The sequence below is a fragment of the Cololabis saira genome, chromosome 18, assembly GCF_033807715.1.
Source record: "Cololabis saira isolate AMF1-May2022 chromosome 18, fColSai1.1, whole genome shotgun sequence".
NCBI lineage: Eukaryota > Metazoa > Chordata > Actinopteri > Beloniformes > Belonidae > Cololabis > Cololabis saira.
The window spans coordinates 28,439,229-28,459,027 of record NC_084604.1 but is presented as its reverse complement, the minus strand read 5'-3'; the positions used below and the strand labels follow the sequence as shown (position 1 = coordinate 28,459,027).

General features: G+C 41.7%; 1 long non-coding RNA gene across 3 annotated transcripts in view; it reads right to left on the bottom strand.

The window, feature by feature from the left end:
• Positions 1-17,960, bottom strand: part of LOC133418533 (uncharacterized) — a 52,237-nt gene extending 34,277 nt beyond the window's left edge. Inside the window, exons 1-2 of one of the 3 annotated variants that reach the window (XR_009770460.1) lie at positions 17,859-17,960; positions 10,270-10,364 (exon numbers count right to left, since the gene is read on the bottom strand). This is a non-coding gene — a long non-coding RNA (uncharacterized LOC133418533). Of the gene's footprint in view, positions 1-10,269; positions 10,365-10,544; positions 10,617-17,199; positions 17,337-17,858 lie in introns of those variants that run through there. The other 2 variants (XR_009770458.1, XR_009770459.1) reach the window with 2 other exon arrangements.
• Positions 17,961-19,799: the final 1,839 nt, after the last annotated feature.

Sequence of the window (19,799 nt, the reverse complement as noted above, 5' to 3'; positions counted from 1 at the left end):
TCCCTGTACGACACCAGGGCATTGAGGAGGGCTAGGAAGATCATGGCCGACCCCTCTCACCCTGGCCATGGCCTCTTCACCGTCCTCCCCTCTGGTAGGAGGCTAGGCTAGGCAGAAGGACCCAAAGCTGTGAAAGCCCGCACACAGACTCAGCTTCTTCCCCTCAGCCGCCAGGCTCATCAATAGCCCCTTTCACACAGAGATTCCGCAATATTGGTGTAAAGAAGTCCTGCCAATACGCCGCCTTTGTTGGTTCACACAGAACCATACAACGCCGGCATAACGCCGCTCCCGTCTGTAAATTCACACAGCATGCCGGCGTTCCGCAATCAGAGGCGTGACGACAGCGTCAGCGTCTAGTGGCATGCCGGCATGCCGGCTGTGTCATTCACACAGACCCCGTTTCGGCTCTGTGACTACCTCCGCTGCCGGCTTATTGGTGGGGCCACTTGGCCCCCCCATTCCGCCTCCGTGACTTTCACACAGAACAGCGAGGCGGCTTAAAGGCGCAACGTTCCCGCCTCGAACTGGCTGTGTGAAAGGGGCTAAAGACTCAGGTTCCCTCCCCCCTCCCGCTCCTTAGTGGCAAAAATAATCAAAAACTGGACTACAATTTATTGTATATGCCTGCACTTTATTTTTGTTTATTCCTTCACTGTGGTGTTGTGTCTGTGATTTATTTATTTATACATGAAAATAATATTCAGAGTGCGCACACTGTTACCAACGTGACAATTTCCTATGTGTTCTACACAAATGGCAAATAAAAGCAATCTGAGGATCTGAATTGTGGATACATGCTATGTCTCTCGGCTAGCCTGAGAACACCTTAGGATATCCCCAGGTGAGCTGCACGAAGTTGCCGTGGAGAGAGAAGTCTGGGTTTCCATGTTTAGGCTACTGTTTACCGCAAGATGGATGGATGGATTTTAGAAAATTTGGCATTCAAGAAACAGATTCCTCAGCTGTGGATATGTTCTGGTTAAGTCTTTAATTAAAGCTTTTACGTTAAAATAACCATTTTCATTCCAGTTGAAAGAGAATATGATCAGGTTTCCAAGTAAAACACAGCTAGCAGGCTCCAACATCGAGATCAAAATGATGGTAAACCACGGCAGCTGATGATAAAAACAAAATTGCAGTTCCCAAAAGAAATTTCAACCAAAAGCACATTTTATTTAAACACAACTTGTCCTTTTTATATGTATAATAGCAGAAAAGACAAGACATGGTGGGAAACATGTATTTAAATAAGCGAATGACCATATAATTCTCAGATTTCAAAATGTTTTCGTACACTTGTAATATATCATGCAGCACTGAGAAACACTCCACCTCTGAAATGTCTCGGAAAAAAAAAAAAAACCCACAGCAAAGTTGGAGGTGGAGCTTCGGCTGTGGGACTGAATATAAGTAGCAGTCAGGTGCTGCAACAGCCAGGTACTGAAATTGAGTTATGCAACAAGACAATGATCCTAGGTGTGCAAGCAAATCTACAACAAGAGAAAGGAATCAACTTGTCGCAATGGTCCAGTCAAAAGTCCAGACCTGAGGCTGATTGAAATGCTCTGGCAGGGTTTTAAGGAGCTCTGTACAAACCCGTAAACATAAATGAACTGAAGCAACTCTAATGAACTGAAGCAATACTCTATGAGAAGCCCGGGCCTGAATTCCTCCACAACATTGAAAGAAACTTAATTCCACAAACAATGACTTCACATTTTTGCTGCCAAAGCAATTTTTCACTCACTGCTTCTGCATTTTGGCTTATTTTTCATTACATAAATAGTGGCATTGTGAAATATGTCATATGTTGTTCTTCAAATGAGGATGTACCTAATATTTAGAGTCACTTAGGATTAACCCACTTAAATTGCTGAGAAATATTGAAAAGAAGAATAAATGAGGCTCAGATGTATGTGAGGTGGATTGAAGAGTCAGACATTCTTGAAAAGCCAATACAGTGTTTAGAAAGCTGCAGGGAGCCCATGTTACAGTAAACAATCACATGATTGATTTTGTGCAGAGCCACAGTGACGGAAAACTGTTGACAAGTACCAACATCTGAATCATTTTCCACCTAGTAGTTTTACAAACTCTTAAAGATAGCTGGGAAAACCGAATGCGCTGCCTCAACCCTTTATCACACCCTGATTTACTCTCTCCATGCTCCACTGAAATCCTCAAGTCACGCCAAAAACGAGGCTGCATCGCATCAGGACATGCCTGAGCTGAGCGTAACTTGCACAATTTTAACAATGTTGTTAACTTTGTCTAGAGCTGGAAGGTGACCTAATTATTTAATATCTGCTATGTTTGTTTCACCTTGACTCAGATGAAAACCACTACGCATTCTTTATTATGACTCAGTGACTGTTAATGCCAGACAATACATTTTTTTTCCTGATGTGATAAATTCAGAACGCATTTTTTTTTTTTTTGCTTTACTCCGATTTTAAAGCAACATAAAAGTGTCCTGGGAATTGCTGGGAATTGGTTCAGCAAAATGTTCAGCTGCATGGGTGATGAATGGACACTGGACCAAAACAGGTGTCTTATCTGGGTCCCCCTGAGAACGACCACATGAGCAAACCCAAGTGGGCGGGTCACGTGGAGCCAATATAGAGCCAGATGACAATCCCATATGAGGCCCCAGTTTTTCAGCCCTTTTTGTAACTCAAATGGGCCCCACATATAAATACTGGCTCAGCTGAAAATTTCCAAATTTCTTTTGTGCTGCTTTAATAAAAAAAGAGAACTCTTTCTGTCTGGAGGAAAAAGGCTAGACATATAATTTTATTAATTCTTTTCATCTGCGAGATGTGGATTATTATTTGCATCCCAGTACTGCTTCATAGTTATCTTTTATGTATAGGTGTTTCACTGTTTGATCAAATACTTCTTTTTATCTTTGACAAAGCCAGGTTGTTTGTAAAATTGATCTCCTTATTGTAGTTTTGAGGAAATCTGGTGATGTATTTTTATGAATTTACTGAAATAAATCAAAACCAAACGTGTAATGTCTACAGGGCATTCGTGGAAATGGTTAGAGGATGTTGCTATATTTGTATGGTCTCAAAACAGGAGCCAACTATACTTGTATGGTGGGTGGCAGTTCAAAGAAAAAGGGCAGTTTGAAGGAAAGAAAATAATAATTTTAGGGTAAGAACTGGGATAACATTAGGTCTTCGGTTGTAGTTAAGACCAGGGAATGCATAATGGCTTTGTCTAGTCCTCAAAGAGACAGGAAAACAAGGATGTGTGTTTTTGTGTGTGTGTGCATCTGAGTGTGTTAGGAGTCGTCAGAGACAGGTGGTTGTAATAGCAAAGTCAAATATTTGACACAGTCTAATTGCAAAGCTAGTCTTGTGACTTTACGGGGTCATATTTTCCATAGGTGTCGAAAACAAGGATTCTCTGAGGGTAAATGGTTCGAAGCTAGATGTGCAGACGAAAATATACGTAAGTGCGTGTATGTGCATGCAAACAAAGTGTTCAGTGTCAGATAAAAACAAAATTTGATCATATATTTCCCCTCTTTTTCCTGTCAGCACCCTGTCGTTAGTATTCCAACACACAACCACAATAATTCCTCCCAAAAAAGTATTTCCATTCTTGCCCCAGCAAATTACAGTCATCAAAGTTACACTTCTTCAAAAGCTTTTATTTCCTTTTATTGCATTCTCAAACTCCATTTCCCATGTCCTGAACTTCCATTTTATTCACCGAATGGTAGGAGATCAGGATACTTTTTTGATTTCTTTTTTTTCCTACTCTAAAACAAACAATAATTGCTGCTCAGGACTTAAAAGTGCCGTGTTGGGTGGCATTAAATGTCAAGGTGAGAGATTAAGGCTTATCAGAGATTTCCATTCAGAAAAGGACAAAAAAAGCTTTCCCCCTGCCACTGCTGGTGCTCTAGCCATTGGACGTGGAAAGGTTTTCCACGTGTTGCAACATGGTCCGAGGGTAAACCACAGGTGATTTATGGACTCTTCGAGTGAATAGAACGTTCTGCACAAGTTATCTTCTGGTTCTCTAAATCACAGCCTTTTATGTCGGACTTCTGCAACTCTTCCCTTTTTGTTTTCGTGTATTTGACCTAAAGTACCCTCTGACCAGAAGGGCCAAATTACAGGAGAGCTCTGACTTTCCAGGAAACATTCAATCTACCTCCTTGCATTAGGAGCCTAATCACCAATGTTTTTTTGGCTAAGCGTAAAGAAAACAAGGAGAAATGATGATCTTAAAACAGCACAGTGCTTGAATAGACAGGATAGGGTTTGCTTTTGGATTCAAAAGTGCAGCCAGGGCATTGGAGACAAGGTCACAGCTATAACTGATGTCACTCCAAATGCCAGTCATTCATGAAGGTTTGGCTCATACAGTCGGAGGACATGTGAGTCTGTGAGTTCTGGGGGGAACCTACCTGAGTTACTTGACGTTATGGCCCCCACATTTGCTCTGTTGATACCCTACCGCCCTCCAGTGGCCATGGGGCAAATTCATATGACCTCGGAGGTAGCTTTTATGCACTGGCCAAGTTGACTGAAGTAGGTATGCTCTGCAATGGACCTCAACTTTCACCATGTGACATCTGGGGTGACCCCCCCCCCCCCCCTCCATTGACAGGGTTATAAATCGATAGACGTCAACAGAAGTATAAAGGAGAAATATGTATCTTCGTATTCGACATTTAAGGTCTTCTTATTGCTTCCCTTATTTTAATTTTCTATTTTATGAGTTATTTCAATTTTTCCGTTATTTCATTGTAATCCATTATTTACAACTGGCTGCAGCAATATAGATCCCCCTTGGCGGTTTAATAATCGTTGAAATTTAAAATAAAATGTTTTATCTGAAAGGAGGTACCTGGGAAGGTGTGGAAATGACTGAACATACCACAGGGCAAGGGAAAAGATAACATATTACAATCTTGCCAAGTATTTATCAGCATACGTTTGCTTCTTCAAGCAAGAAGCGGTTGAAGAAGAATGAGCAGCTGAAGATAAAGCAAATTTGATTGTGTACCTGGTTGATACAGCGCCGATGTAAGTCATTTACAGTGCCGTACGTGACAACTTTCACACATCGCTGTGAATTGACCTAAAATTTCCCTGACACTGTGACACAGAGAGGGGGACTTCTGCGTCACCGCTTTGACAAGTAGTTCCTTTATTCACTATGCACAAAGCTGCGACTGTGCTCACAATGGAGTGAAAGAATCGCTGCTAGCACGTCCGCTTTAAGGCTATGAGACACGCTGACTGCTGAAAAAGTTGTAGCTGTAGGTGGCATCGAGAGCCCAGTGAGGATGTAGGGACCACAGCACGGGAGGGGTCGCACAGGTGGACGCCTGCACCAGGAGAGCATCCACCTTAAAACTCAGTAGCGCTGAGAGGAGTTGACTCTTGTTGACTCTTACAGAGGTTAAGACAGCATCATCTTTCTACAGCACTATCTCCACTATTTAGGATTTTAACTGATAACATCTGGAGATAACTCTTCACTTTCATCTGCTGGCGTCCAAAACTCAAATATTTGGCATCCTTTCTATGACTTTGCTTCATAAAGTCTTGCACAACAGGTGAATACTCCAATAGAGGCAAAAGTACACACTGCACACAGATTCATGTCAGCTCCATTAGACTAAACTGAGCTGAGTCTCCAGAGTTAATGTTTAGACGCATTATGCCTGCTGAGATACACGCAGCAGGCGGGGGCGCCGGGCTGAAGGTCGGCCCTGTGTGTCCTGTGTGATCTTTTCAAGTCAACACTCAGCCAAATGACATGGGTTTGAAAACTGGTGGGTGGGGTGCGTGGCTCTTCAGGGCTACACACTCTTAACAGCCGGCTAATGGCCCACATGTGATCTTTTTAAATGTTCTGTACGTGATCTCTTCAAGTCAACATCCATCTAAATGGCACAGGGTGGACATCTGACTGAATCAAAAACGGAGCGAGGCTGAAATAGATAGCCGGTGTGGGTGGGGATGTATTAAAGTTTTTATTTGAGCTGCTGCCACACAAAGTAAAAAAGCCATAATTCGGATAGCATTGCGGCCTGCCATACACTCCCCAGGAAGGACAGCAAAGCCAAACCGGCTATAATCGTACGCTTTGCAAATAGGAAACATAAAATAGAGCTGCTACGCCAGGCCAAGATGCTGAAGGGGACCGCGGTGTACATCAACGAACATCAACGAATAACTGTATGAAGACGAGGCGTTTGTGACGTTCGACTAGTTGTTTCTCATTTCCAATTATGCCAGGTTTGAACTTGCGTAGGTAGAAGTTTATATTTTGCATGTACTACTACTCTGAAGAAAGTACAACAGTGTACTTCATGGCATCTTAGCTCAACTAGCAGGCTAACATGTATTCAAAAATATATGCAATTCAATCGAGTATTAAATAAAGTCTTTGAACATTGATACAAATCAGAATGGACCAGTGTCTTCTCACTGAAGTGTTTATAATTGTAACTTCGTATGATATGTTTCAAATGGGTTTTAAGCTTTTGTACCAGTTTAATGTACTAGTTTAACCAGTTTAATGGAAGCAAAAGTTTCTGTCTTGATAACTTAAACACATACAGTATATGAAGTTGTAAGAATTGTATTCTCACGTGAAAACATCTTAAAACCATATTCTTTTACACAAAAACAAAGTTATACCTTTCTCTCTTCCCTCTTCAGCTATTACTTCTGCTCTTGATGCAAAATGCATTCTGGAGCACTGAATGCATCCTCGATAAAATTGGCAAGTCAAAGAACTCATACGAAGATTTTGACTGTACTTGTCTAAATGAAGCTGATGACGTTTCACAACTACACAAGAACAGACGAGAATGCAAACCTAGAAAACAGCGTGTGTCGCTCTGTGCAGAAGTGGCATTAAAAATCCACAAAGCAGTGTTTCCTCAAACTGCTATGAAATTTGTTTTATACAATGAAAATTGTCCCCTCAGAATTGTTTTGCCTAGCTCCCCATCTGAATTTGTCTCTGATTCACCAAACTGAGAGGTCTGTGAACGCTATGTTTTTTGCGGTGAGGTTGTGGTGAGGATGCTAGAGATATCAAGGAGGCAGAAGTTACACAAAAAAAAAAGTCCTGTATTAAACAAAAAGGGCTGCTCAGGCACAAATTTTAAAAATGAATACAAAAAACATCTAACAGAAAACAGGAAAACCAAAAGATCACCTAGAACAACTCAAATGGGCAAACAGACGGGAGAGAAGGACGAACGGACCAGCAGGGAGGAAGGGAAAGACAAGACAAGATATACTCACAGGGTTGATGAGACACAGGTGCAAACAATTAGGGTAGATGGGAACAAGGGAACTCGAACTCGAATCAAGAACCCAAGACCCTAGACTGTATATAACAATGGACAAAGCATTAGGTCATGTGACCTGTTGGTTTCTGAAGACTTGTTTTGAAGCCCGTTTTTCTTCGTACGGGGCGCAGCGATGTTACTCGGTAAGTCGATGGGAACACACCCACCGCATGTCAATCAAAGTTAGCTCCTTCAGCTGAACCCCACCAAAATATCTACAGAGGTGCCGTTTTTACATTGTATTGATGTTACAAAGTCCATTAAAGAATAAGAACACAGTCCCGGGCAACATTTTGTACCCCCTCTTTCTCCTGTGCATATGTTTGTGGGTCGTAAGGCTGAGTTATGGTTCTGCGTCAAAACGACGCCGTGCCTACGGCGTGTGGTTTTTGTACACGCAGAGGACACGCCGTCAAATGCGCCGTCACTGACGTGCACCTCCTGAAAATTGTAACTACGCGTCGAGGAGGCGCCGACCACACGCAGACGGAGAGGGCTGTGATTGGTTCGTTTGAAAGCGAAGCATTTCCGGTAACTTCCAGGGCTCTTTTCTTCGTTTATATGTGATTTTTTTTGTTTTGGTTTTTTGCACAATAGTTGTCCTTGTCTCTTTGATTCACTGTGACCGGAAAAAGTTGGATAAACCATTCAGAAAAAGATCGCTAACTAGTGGTCGCGGGGGGTACTGCACCGCGACCAAATGGAGAGACGGAGAAGTCTGAACGGTTCGTGACGGCGTCACGGCTGCGCCGTGTGCTCTGCGTGTGTGTGACGCAGAAGCATACTGACACCTTTAGTGGGTCTTAGTATAATATATAACTTTACAGCGTCATTGTTTATTTAACAAAAATTGAGTAAAAGGGGGGAAAGAAATCATTAGGCCAATACTAAATATGCCCTCGTGCTACCAATCAGACAGACCTTTGAATATTATATACCCTAACAAATATTAAGACTTAGTTCATCAGGAATACCTCAGAACCTCTAGCTCCAAAGTTTATTTTTTAGACGGGACAATGCATATTACTACAACACTACATTAAGCAGTTTCCACCCGCAGTCCCCACAAACAACCAGACACACTCACACCCACACCTACGGGCAATTTAGAATCACCAATTAACCTACTACGCATGTTTTTGGACTGTGGAGTTTTTGGAGTTTTTGGACTTCCTCCGGAGTACCCGGAGGAAACCCACGCAAGCATGGGGAGAACATGCAAACTCCACACAGAAAGGTCCTGCTGGGCCTGGGAGTCGAAACGGGGACCTTCTTGCTGTGAGGCAACAGTGCTAACCACTAAGCCACCGTGCTGCCCTCCTTATCCATTCTCTGCCGACTGGCCGTTCTTGTCACCTGTTTCTCACTTTCCCAATTCCATATCAAAGTTTGTCACAAGCAGTGCAGGACTTGCAACTAACACCCTATATGAAACTATCTTAAGCTCTCTCCAATGCTATCCTCCCTCTGAATCAACAGAGACTCTGATTGTTGCTGCAGCCACCTGCAAGAGTCAACAGTGCTGACTGACAGATCCCCTCCCAAGGTGCTAGACCCACGGGTCAGCTGCTTGCTCTGCACATCTTGTAAGCTTTTGCAGCCAGGTGCAGCCAGGTGCTACTAATCCTACGAAAACCCAACTGCTACATCCCTGGCCCTACAAGCCTCATTGAGCATGTTAAATGTTAAGGTTCTGTACCAATACAGTTTATTTGGAAGGGTAGCCAGAAGAAAGCCTCTTCTGTCTTCTGAAGCACGATTCTGGTTTGAAAAACGGCATCTGAACAAATCATGAGAGTTCTGTCTCATCCAAAGTAGAGTTGTTTGACTTTAACGCCCAGTTTCATATTTAACAAATACAGTATCACACGCATTTTGGCAGAAACTCCTCATAATCACTGTCAAGCAAGCGGAAGTATTCAAGAAGCAAATGGCTGAACCAATGATCCAAAACACACCAACAAATCTATATCAGAATGGCTGAAAAAGAAAATAACCAAGGTTGCAGAATGGCCCAGTCAAAGTCCAAACCTTAGCCCAACTGAAGTGCTGTGGCAGGACCTTCATAGAGAGTTAATGGCCTCCGCTTGAAAAAGTCTTCTCCATTTTATCATTAATGCTGTACATTAGTACCAATCCAGTTCTATGGAAGTAGAGGCCATTAACTCTTCTCCTTTCGTATCTTTTAAAAGTAATTTATCCAACTCGCTATTCGAATTGTGCATAAATATGACAACATGGTAGCAAACATGTATTAAGATTCCTGTAAAAGATCCCTTTTTTTATTTTCTGTACACATACAAAAGTTAAACTTATCTTGGTTTGTCTGTAGGGTCCTTAGCCACAGTATTATTTAAGTTAAATTACATGTTTGAGACTCGTCAGAGCATTAAAATATCCCTTTTACTCAGATGTAGGTAGATTGTTTTATGGGCTAACATTAGTAGACAGTTTGTGGAAAACACAACAACAAACTCGGACTCCAGGAAGAATAGCTGCATTTGCTGTAGCTAATGGGGATCCAAATAAAACTATAAACTATAAACATATTTCCTTCTCACTCAAAACTGTTCCATTTATACACTTTGGTCCCAAACAAAGGTTTACCATCTAATAATAAATCTAGGTTTGTTTTAACTATATTATAACCTATATTGTCATATATTGTTTTTAATATATATAGTTATAACATTTAAAAATGTGTGTTATCTAATCTTTAAAATAAAAATGTACCTATTTAAATATAAACATGGGTTGTTTTTTTTGTTAGTTTTTTGGCTTTGCTAAATATTTGGCGCATTTTAAATTGCTTAATAATGTGTGTACCAACTAAATGTTTAATTTCATTGTAATTTATTTATTTTCAAGATGAAACCAATTCCCTACAGAAAATTAATTAAAACAAAAATGCTTCATACGACATTACCTACCGACATTACCGGGGCCTCGGCAGAGCTCGCGACATCACCAAGGACAGCTGACATCCTCGTTCTCATCCATTTGAGTTGCTGCCGTCTGGCAGGCACTACAGAAAGTTAAAAGCAAGAAGAAACAGACTGAGAAAAGGTTTCTTTCCAAAAGCCATCAACATCCTGAACAAATACAAGATACAAGATGTACAGTTAGGATACATTTTTAAAGACTTATTAAGATTATACAATGTATAATGACAATGAAAGGCATTCAATTCAATTCAGTTTAATACCTGGAGCCGGTATATATCAGAACATGAACCATGGAGTCTGGTCTTTGAGGTCAGTTTTCCATGACAGCTCCCCAGCTTAAAGTCCGAGTAATTAAATCCTGAGTGATAAAGCAGGTATTTATCTGGAGAATTCACACATGTGAGTGTGGTAGTAATGTTTGCTCTCTATTTCTTTCTACTTGTTGTTCTTCACTCAATTGTTGATGAATCGATAGCAACACAACAATCAACCGTACATATAATGTGGTGCCGGCACCCTCCACCCTCAAAACGCTGCATTATCCTCAGCAAAAAAACATATAATTTCCTGTTTTCGGGTATACAAGGCCCAATGAAAGCTCAGGATGATGTGCAGATCCCATGTTAGTAGCAGTTTACAGATGTCACCTTAAACAAACCAAGCGTAGGTCATGCTCCAAAGCATATCGCATCACCTGTCAAACATTTTGGAGGAAGTGTTATGATATGGGCATGATCGGCTTACTCTCTAGGGGCGGTAGAGTTGAAATCCATCCAACTTGGAGGTCGCCAGGTTGGGAAGTATATGCAACGTGAAACCTGTCCCAGACTAATTTGTAGAAACTGATGATAAAGAGAAACTAACAAGAAACAAACTGACAGGACGGCACTTTTTGAAGACAAGAAAATTATTTATTTTTTTTTCAATTATAAAGTAATTGACCTGATCTCAACCAAATAGTGCATGTTTTTCAGTTACTGAAGACAGAAAGACACATAAACATGAAAGTTGATGCAGCTAAAAGTATCTTCAGGGAGGAAACTCAGTGATGTCCACGGGATCAAGACTTCAGTCAGTCTTTGACTGCAAAAGGATTTTCATGCAAGCATGGTTGCATGTATATCTGCACGTGTTGCTCCAAATACGTTTAAGCCCCTGAAAATAGAAGTACTTTGTTAAAAAGTGACTATAACTTCTAAAAATCAATGCCATATCTAAACCTCTCAAATGAAACCTGAGAGTCCACACTTTGATCATATCTTGATTATTGGATTTCAAATCAACCATGGTGGTGTAAAGAGGCAATAAAACACTCTCTGTAGGCTGTCATGGTCCAAATACAGAACTTACTGTACCTGACACTTATCGCAAGTGTATACTGCTAAATACTGAGATATCTGTAAACTGTTATTATTTCAAAATAAAGGCATGTGAATATGAACCTGCCGTGCGTCATTGAATGCCTGCCGCTGTGTAATGATATATTCCTCTGCACCCAGGGACAACACTGGCGAAACTGTGGCTGGCAGACATTAAGGCACATCCATTAAAACAAAGTAAAAATAAATAGAATGAAGGACAAAAGATTAAGTTCAGTGAGTGCAGTGGGTGCAGCAGGTGTTGCATGACTCCTTCTTGTTAGAGGCTTAGGTTTTAGGTTTCCACCGGTTGATTAAGAATCATGTGGCTCGGCAATAAATATGTCCAGATAAGGTCTCCATTCATCCCATATACATAAAACAGTAATCTCTTCTTCACATACTTTCTACTCTCAGGGGTGTTTCACAACACTGATGCTTCCTCCTTGAAAAGTACAAAGACTGCAGTAAATTCCTCATATTGCCATTTAAATAAATAATAATCTCCACAAATTTTGTACCCTGGAAGAGGAACTACCAGCAACTGGGTCGGGTTCAAAAATCTGTTTTCAGAACTTTACAAAGGCTAATTTATAATTGCACGTTATCGACGATGAGTAATAACATTTCTTGTCAATGTCAATGTCAATGTCAATTTTATTTATAAAGCACATTTAAAAAACAACCGAGGTCGACCAAAGTGCTGTACAGTATACAATAACATTAAACAATACCACAAGAAAATACAGTACAAAATGTAGAAACAATAAAATCACTAACAGGCTAGAATGATCAATAAAATAGTAATAAAAGATAGAAAGTAGAAAATAGGCGGCAAAGAACAGACATATAAAGTGCACAATAACTTCTCACAAAATGTAGGCAACTATTTATCGTACACCAAAAGCCAACGAAAATAAATAAGTTTTCAAAGAAGACTTAAAAACCACTAGGGTCTGAGCAGATCTAATATTCAGTGGCAAACTATTCCACAGCTTAGGGCCGGCCACCGCAAAAGCTCGGTCACCTTTAGTTTTAAGCCTGGATTTAGGGACGTCCAAAAGCAACTGACTTGACGACCTCAGTACTCTGGCTGGTGTGTGAGAGTGGAGAAGTTCTATAAGGTATTGGGGAGCCAAGCCATTTAGTGATTTAAAAACTAACAGCAGAATCTTAAAATCAACCCTGTAGTGAACAGGAAGCCAGTGCAGGGAGGCCAGAACCGGGGTAAAGTGGTCACGCTTTCTAGTTCCAGTCAACATTCGAGCAGCAGCATTTTGCACCACCTGCAGGCGTCGCACAAACTGGTCTAAGCACACGTACAGAGAGTTGCAGTAGTCTAGCCATGACGTAATGAAGGCGTGAATGACCCTCTCCAAATCTTTAGGAGATAGGTAGGGCTTTACTTTGGCCAGGAGCCTTAGCTGAAAAAAAACACCTTTGACTACAGACCCAATCTGTCTATCGAATTTAAAATCACTAGGGATGTCCCGATCAGGTTTTTTTGCCCCCGAGTCCGAGTCCGAGTCCTTTGATTTTGAGGACTTGCCGATACAGAGTCCCGATCCGATACTTTTATAAAACAATAAAAAATGAAGAAGAGAAAAGAAAATTATGCAGCATGACCCTTTTATTATATTTTAACATGTGTACTGTAAACTGAGCACATAGGAGGTAGGCAGCTTGAACATTCTTAAGTCAGTATAAAAAAATGTTATTTTCTTTTTCTTTTTTTTTTTTTTTTTTTAAGCATAGGGCTGCTTCAGCTTCTAAACAAACAGGCGTGCTCTGCGCGCATGCGGTGTGCCGCTCCGAGCCCACTACTCCACGTGTGCGTTGATTTATGGTCCCGCGTCACACCAACGCAGAGCCTTCCGCGACGCGGAACCATAATGTCGGCGCCGCAGCTCCGCTTCAGTCCATGGATGTATTATGCTTCAGTCCTGGGGCCTCATCTATAAAGCTTGCTTGCGCAGAAAAAGCGCCTGAAAGTTGCGGAAGCCACCATCTACGCAAAGCCTCGGATCTAAAAAGAAAAAACTAACCGATGGCTGCCGCTCCAAGCCCACTACTCCACGCCGAAGAGGAAAAAAAAAAGTGTTCTGATTAAAATAAGGAAAGTTGGACTACCGTATATAACAATTGCGTTCATAAGGATAAAGTTTTTAAAAAAAATAAAAATTAAAGAAATTGTCTCTTCTCCCCGTGTGTGTGCCTGTCATGCACGGGTACTTGGGCGCATGTTGTTTACTTTTAAGCCGGAATTATGGTTCTGCGTCACACCAACGCAGAGCCTACGCCGTAGGGTCGGGCGTAGGGTGCGCGTCGCAGCGAACCCTACGCTGTACACTCTGCGTCGGTGCGACGCGGAACCATAAATCAACGCACACGTGGATGTCGGCGCCAGTGAGTATTTTCACCGGACATTTTGACCGGAGAGATTAAAATACCGGACTTCGGCATATTTTACCGGACAAAGTCCGGCAATTACCGGACAACGGAAACCCTGATATATATATATATCCGATTCCTGATCGGCTCATAACGTCCGAGTCCGGATCGAGTCTGCAATCACGTGATCGGCCCCGATTTCCGATCACGTGATCGGATCGGGACAACTCTAAAAATCACTATCAAAAGTGACACCAAGGCGTTTAATAAAAGAATTCATTTTGGAACCAAGGGGGCCCAGAGCACCAACAGAGTCCTTTAAAACAGCCGGATGTCCAAACACAATAACCTCTGTTTTGTTTTCATTTAAATTCAAGAAATTTTGTTCCATCCAAGCCTTAATGTCTTTAAAGCAAGCTAGTAGAGGCTGCAGAGAGTCCTTACACTTTAATTTTAAAGGAAGGTAGATTTGGACATCATCTGCAAAACAATGAAAAGAAACATCATGCTTTTGGAGAACAGAACCCAGAGGGAGCATATACAGTATAAAGAAAACAATAATGGACCCAAAATGGAGCCTTGGGGCACCCCACAAGTAAGAGGGGCCACACTGGAGGAGAAATCACCCAAGTGGACAGAAAAAGACCTGTCAGTCAAGTATGACTGAAGCAGCATGAGAGCCGCACCTTTGAGCGTGACAACAAGGTCCTATGATCGACAGTATCAAAGGCAGCGAGGGTTTACAAGAGAATTGAGAGCTCTAAACAGAACTTTGGGCTTATCGATATTGTTGGAGACAAGGTTGCGAATGTAACTAGTTTTAGCAGCTTTAATAGCTCTCTCATACTCCAATAAACAGTCCTTCAGGATCCCCAAAGAAACATGCAACTTGTCCTTCTTCCATCTTCTCTCAGCACGCCTACACGAGCGTCTGAGAGCACGGACAGAGTCATTCATCCACAGTACAGAGGGTGGCTTGGAGCGCTTGCTCCTTGAGGGAGCAATGAAGACTAAGATGTTCGCGCATGTAGAATTAAAAGAGGAACAAGCTCTTTAGCACTAAGGGCATCATGACCATCACCAGAGGAATGCATAAAGGCATTAAAAGCTTGCGCAGAACATCAGTGTTTCCACCGGACATCGAGCAACAGTTAGTCTGGCTTTGTGAGCTCATGGCTGGGTTGATGATCACCATGATCCCTGTGATGTTTCGTTAATAATAAGTCATGGTGAATAAGCCATTTTAATGGGAAATATTTTGGGTGACTTATTAAACATTGAACTCTTGATGTGGTCGAACAGTACAGTCACGTGAAATAAAAAGTATGCCTTCTTTCAATTATAAGGTTGAAGAAAATTCAACAGCTCTTAAAATGACAGGAAAGTAACTTCAGAAGAACAGAAAGACGTGATATGTTACATTGTGTTATTCATTGGACAAAAACTAAACAAAAATGCCTCTACAGTGGGTGAAAACTAAGTACGCCCCTTATTCAGTAGCTTCTATCCTGTAAATACTTTAAGCAGCAATAACCAAGGAAATTATTTGGTGTATAACATCAGTCTTTAATGTTAAAGTGTAAAACATTTTAACATTTTATAGATCAATGCTTCAGTTTGTTTAGATTTGTGTTTATCCATCTCTGGATAGCTCTCTTAAGGTCCTGCCAAAGCATTCACTTGGGTTGAGGTCTGGACTTTGGTTGGGTTATTGTTATTTTTCAGCTACTGTGATACACTTTATATTTGTTGATGTGGTTGTGATCATTATCCAGTTGTCAGCCATTATCTCAATAGTTTATGGTCAACTCAAGGAGAACTGGCTCTTGTGGCTGTACAACAAAGCCCAAATCATTATCCATTTGCCACTATGTATGAGGTGCTGATGTGCTACGTTTGGTGTTTGTTTTTTTTACCAAACGTGGAGCTGGGCATCATGGCCAAACATCTCCACGTTGGTCTTATCAGACCAAAGGGCAGTATTCCCTTGGTCAACCATTACTCCATTATTCCAAGAATTGTGCTGCCATGTTCTCCTAAGAGAGAAATGTTTTTCATTTCCAAACAAACTATACTCGCAGAGTCGTTTTAATATTTTTATCTAATTGTACTGTCATGAACTTTATCTTTTAAAATATTGACTGGAGCATATAGAGTCTGATGTGTGGTGCTTGGTTGTTTCTTTTTTTTTTGTTTTTTTTTTTTTTTTTTGTATCTCTGGACATTCTGACCTTGTGGTGAACTTTCTGGGCCATTCCCTCCTGGGAAAATTTGCAACTGGCTTGAATGTTTACCATTTGTGAATGATCCTTTTCACTGATCAACACCAAGTTATTGAAACAAACCATCTAAGGCTGATGGGAAGTTACAATTGCTTGTATGAGACTACAACTAGTTTCTTTCTTTAGTGGCATTGGGTTAACACATACCCAAATCCCCTCCACCAGAAAACTGACAAAACATCGGCTTTTAATACACTTGCTTACGATGAGTTAGTTCATTATTGTTAAAAAAATAGCGAGACAATGTAACATGTCACACATTGATATTTGAAAACGTATTCCCACTGTGGTACAGTATATTGTCTTTAGCTTGATTAATGCTTCTATGTCGAACTGTGTAGATATAATGTAGCTGGGGACCCTACACCTCACCAGACATATAACTCTTCATTGCTTCGACATAGAAGGCAACAACTGTGATTGGTCCACATGCTTGAATTATATTTCTCGTTACGTATTTCCAGCTACCCCATCTTCCCTTTCAAACCCGATAGACGGACTACAGTAAAAGTAGATGTTGTGTCTGCATTTATCAGCTCAAGATCAGATCCAGTCTGGGTGCCATGTCTGAGGTACATGAAGGACATGAACAAAAGGATGCTCGGCACAAGCTACAAGAAATGTCGGGCTGTGGGGAGATGAAGCTCCACGCTAGACCAGAAACATGTGACCTCCACTCTATGGAGGACCTTGCCTGACGACTGACGTGTTACCCTAAGCACTCGAGATGTTTCCATTTTAGATTGGGGTTCCACTTTCTCCAAAGCGAAATCCTCTTGCAAGCTACAGCTCCGCACAAAAGAATCAGCACTGCCACCTAGTGCTTGGCTGTGTAATTAAAGGGCAAACAACAACTTTGGCGTAGTGTGTATTTTATTTCCTACCTGCGTAATAGTGTCCCAGAAGCATAAATCAACCTTTACACTGCTGAAAGGTCCAGCTATCAAGTTCTGAACATTTAATTGTCTTAAATCAAACTGTCCTTGCAAATACGTTCTACCTTCACACTGGCAGGCACAGATAATCACAGTGCCACACAGTACTACAGTACAAACAACTGACACATGGGCAGTGCAACAGGCCGGGGCAGACTTGGTAACAGACCCCATGACACGCTGGATGAGAAGGAATGACAATCATGAAGGCCAATGAGCCAAAGAATCCCCTTAGAGAAAAAAGAGAAAGTCCAAATGCCGATAGACGCAAACATAAATAGGACAGAAAACCATACACAGGGATACACACAGGCCAGACGAAAGGTTATGACATGCATTGTTGACCGATCATGCCTCTATTTTTATTGGCCTCGCTTCAGAGGTCTCCATTTTGCTAACTAATCTTGGCAAAGGTTCTACATCATCATGCCGTTTTTCTTATAGGGCTTTGCCCCCAAAATAGACTCTTTATCAGAGGCAGCTCAACAAGCTTCATGTTACCTAACAAATTGCTGCTGTGCAAATTCTTATCAAGTATCTGCTGGAGATCTGACAAGCCTATTATAACCTAACCCTCACCGCATGCAAACACACACACACACACATACCCTCGAAACACATTTGCCAGAGAGCTCCACCTGCTCTTTCCAGTTCCCTCCAACCATTCTCCTAGCAGCAGGCTTGAGCCAAATCCTGCTGCTGTGTTGGCTGTGCTCTGCTGCAGCCTGAGAAACTAAAGATGGGGTTTTGTTCCGCTGCCTAGAAAGGCATCAGGAGCTGAGGAGGAAACCTCAGACAGGGAATATGGTTAGGGATTGGAATGGCCACACACACACTCGCTCTTGCAGATGTTAAACCATATCTGCAGGAGAGAGAATGTATGCAGAGTTCCCTGTGTGGTCCGGGATACGGATGATTTGTCTATACAGCAGAGGAAGTGAGATGAAATGAATAAAAGAGGATAGAATAGGAAAACGTCAGCGTGCGACTTTTTGCAAAATAAAAAGCAAAACAAAAGAGAAAAATAAAGAGGGAAAGAATGAGATCATGACACAGTGTAAGTGTGTGAGTGTGTAAGAGAGAGCAGCATTGGCCGGTGTCTCTGACTTTGACCCACACAGGCTGCCAGTAGAAAGGCAGCTGACATATTGGCCGGTCGCCATGCGAACTCAACGCCTCCGCAACGTGCTCTCTGCCTCGTACACAGCAGCGTCATGGAAACAGTTACCAGGCGCGACTGTTTTCTACTGAGTCAACAGCAGCCACTGGTGGTCAAATCCAGACATTCATTCATAAAAATGATGTCCATAGACATGTTGCACATCGAGATATAGAAACAGGAGGGAAATCTGGAAGTGGGAAAATTCCAATGAGATATGGATGAATCAGCAACTGCGTAACCTTACTGACGGCACAACTAACCGATTATGCATATAGGCAGTGCCTCTTCCCCCAACTCAGCTTCCTTGGCTGTATATCTTTTACAAATACACTAGCAGATATATGCACTTCAGCTGAAATAACACCTCCTGCTAACACCCAGCAGGACATCCCCTGCCGTAGCAGCTATTAATACAGAACAGGACAGAACAACCTCTGCCGGGCAAACCAGTATCAATTAAATGCCTCAGTTATTTTGGATTAAAGTAGGGGCTAGATCAAACAGTGACTCTGCAGCTTGCACACTGTCCTGCTCTTCATGGGTCATACAGTCCAGAAGGAGAGAGGAGTGTGTAATTTGACTGATGTGGCCGGAGGTGGTGGTGTCTGGTCATCTCCAGACGCATGAGCAAGTAAAAGAAGGAGGGAAAATACGTCAAAGCCACAGTGGGAGACGCGGGAATGAGGCAGCAAGAGAGACGTTCCTGTGAAGTAATACCTTCTACGTTTGCTTAAAATGAAAGTGTCTCATTAAATCTGGAAGGATTCCTCACAGACAGGAAATCAATGACTCGTTTGTGGCAAAAATTACCTAACTTCCACTGTAAAACGGTAATGTGTAAGAGAAGAAAGCATGACGGCCTGCGCGCCTGGGCTCACGTACATCAACGGAGCAGCTGTTAAAGTGGTAACGTCAATACCCTTGAAATAGTGCTTGTGCTTTGCTGAGACTAGAAATGTGCTGAGCAGAGATCCACTTTGGCCACTTTTTTTTTTTTTTAAACCATATTGAATTATGATGTTCCTAATGTGCAGTACTGGATGATGAAATGAGGAATAACGTGATAAGCAAAGGTGAATGATGCTGTTGCAGTGGCTAAATTCCGAGATTAATGCCAACATGTGACACTAAGCTCTGAACGGGTTTTGTAGATGCTGGCTGCATGAATTAATACTAAATTCGGTTATACAAACTTTGGTCAGAACAAAATTTGGGTTGAACATTTTGTGGGAGGACGAGCTTATTGCACAAAAACTGAAACACATTCGACTTTTCAAACTTAAGAAAAAAATCTACTAAAAGAAAAATGATCAAAAAAGCTGAACATTTTTCTCTACATCAACTAAAGTGTTGATAAGATAAATAGGTATAATGAGACAGGGTTCAG